The following is a 2,500-nucleotide window of genomic DNA, read 5'->3' on the forward strand; positions in this document are numbered from 1 at the left end:
GCGTATATGGTTTGTCCGAACGCAGTGACGCCTCCTTGAGCAACTGAAACTGAAACTGAAACTGTAAGTATTGAATAGTAATTCACAGTATCATACGGACTGGGCGGAGGGGGAGAGGGTTGGGGGGGGAGGTGGGAAAGGTGGAGTTTCTGGTTTCTGGTGAGGTTTAATTGATAAATCAAACTTTGTTTTTTGTTGTTGTTTTTGTTTTTTTGGTTTAAAAAAAAAATTATTATTGGCAATATCTACATTTTCCCTACTGTGTTCTTTCCATTCAGTTTCGTTCGGAAGAAAGAAAACATTTTGTTTCCTTTGTGTACTTTTTTTTTTTTTTGGTTTTTTTTTGTTTTTTTTTGCATCAGTCTTTTTGTTTATAATGATAATGGGAGTGTGTTAAAAAAAAAAAGAAAAAAAAAAGGTGCCCATGTCTAATGTTTCAGTGCCGCAGGGGTGGATGAGGGGGTGGGGGTCAGTGGGGGTGGGGGGGGGGGCAAAATGAAATAAACATCTTGCCTTGTCTTGCCCGGGCTCAGAGGGAGATGGGGTTCAGGGGGGGGGGGGGGGGGGGGGGGGGCGTGTACAAACATCACCATACAAGGTACTCGCGGCATTCCATCTCCGAGGATGATGCATGCAAGCTATGTCAGTACGCGTCATCCACATCATCAGCCAGTGGCGAATCAAACGACGCTACAGAACTTTTAAGTTGAAATCCAGAGCTCTGAAGACTTTTATTCCACGTTCAATCCACCTTTTAAATTCTTGAGAACTCTCTCTCTGTGTGTGTGTGTGTGTGTGTGTGTGTGTGTGTGTGTGTGTGCGCGCGCGCGCGCGCACTCTCATGTGAGACCTGTGAAAGTCCGGGCATGATAGGCTGTACCTTGTTCTGGTTGTGGGGTGTGTGTGTGTTTGTGTGTGTGTGTGTTTACTGAGCTTCAAACGTGACAATTGGTTATAACGAATGTGCAATATGTAGGAAGAATACTGTGCAATATGCAGGATGAATGTACAATTGAATATGTCTAATGCTAACGTCCATATTCTAAATATATTTCTGTTTAATAATTACGATGTAATAATTAATTGCAATGTTTTTAAAAGCGAATATGTGAAATGCTTTTATTTGAGAACATATGTTTATTACTCTTGTTTAATCAAGTTATCCGCGTGTGTGGGGTGGGGTGGGGTGGGGGGTGCGGGTGTGTGCTGATTATCTGGTTGTGGTTTTCCGCAATTCATCTTTATTCTTATCTTATCTGTCTATTATAATCAGTGTGCAGTATAGTAGGCTATGTTGTTATATCATATTCAAATAATGTTTTTTAATTCTGTTTTTACATTAAGAATACTAGTTATTACCTGCAGTGTGTGGATATATGTATGAAACGATGTATGTGATATTTTTTACATTTGTATCTTCGTAATATTTGTAGGGGCTGTTGTTGGCTTTTACAGTTATGGTCCCCATGTTGTTTACTTGTCTATGTTGTGATAATGCACCTGACCAAATTTCTCCAGTTGGAGATAATAAAGTTATTCTTATCTTACCTTATCTTTTCTATACTCTTCCTCCGAAAGTTGACCTTGGGATTTAACCGGTGTTTACACAATGGGAAATCATTTACAGCTTAGTCTTTTGTGAAGGACTGTGACTCTCAAACTAGGAGGCGAAATTGCACTGGCTCTTTGTGCTGCAGCCTTGGGGGGCTAGTTGGCCTTTGGGAACCATCCCAACGCCGACTGTCCTAAAACCCTCTTGGCCGAGAGAGTGGGGATGTAACTTGGGCAAGACACTCTCCATTATAATCAAATTCTAGCTCAAATAGTCGGAACAACAGTTGCCTCCTCAGCTGTTCTGATGGTCATAGTCGGACACGACTGACTATCATATATATATATATATATATATATATATATATATATGCAAAATGCTTTGAGTGCGTTTGCTCAGTCGCACACGGCACCTCGGTTTTGGTTGCAGTCTGACACGAAAGAATTATCGGGGAGCGGAGTTAAAAGAAAGAAAGTTACCGGCCGCCGTGGCGAAATGGTTAGCGTCGCGGACTGACGGCTGGGAGGACGCGGGTTTGAATCCCAGAGCTGAGTGTGCTGTGGCCTTAAATGGGTAGACTGGGACCACACAGTCGAGTGTCATCCACTTCCAGGATGCGTCTTTGGGTGTGTTGCTCTAATTACCTGACCAGCACTGCAAGTGTCTGTATCTCTCGGGCCTGGTTAACGCCGGGATATCATTATGACAGGAAGCGTAGAGTACAACCTTGTCACGCAGTCCCAAACCAAAATGGACCTCCATAGCAACATCGTCATCGTCATCCTCCTCCTCCATCATCATCAATATAAAGAAAACAGTCTCAAAGTCTGTGGCCTTTCATGCCCTGCTCTCATGGTGACCTCAGTTTCGATACCCCTCCACTTCTGTGCTTGGGATGAGTCTTGTCAATGTCTTCAGTGTCGGCAGATTCATGGGGGGCTGTTGTTT

General features: G+C 43.0%; 1 protein-coding gene across 1 annotated transcript in view; it reads left to right on the forward strand.

Moving 5' to 3' along the window:
* Window positions 1–2,500, forward strand: part of LOC143290169 (deoxyribonuclease-1-like) — a 43,753-nt gene that overhangs the window by 689 nt on the left and 40,564 nt on the right. The gene's annotated exons all lie outside the window — the stretch shown is intronic.

Source organism: Babylonia areolata, chromosome 15, assembly GCF_041734735.1.
Source record: "Babylonia areolata isolate BAREFJ2019XMU chromosome 15, ASM4173473v1, whole genome shotgun sequence".
Classification (NCBI taxonomy): Eukaryota; Metazoa; Mollusca; class Gastropoda; order Neogastropoda; family Buccinidae; genus Babylonia; species Babylonia areolata.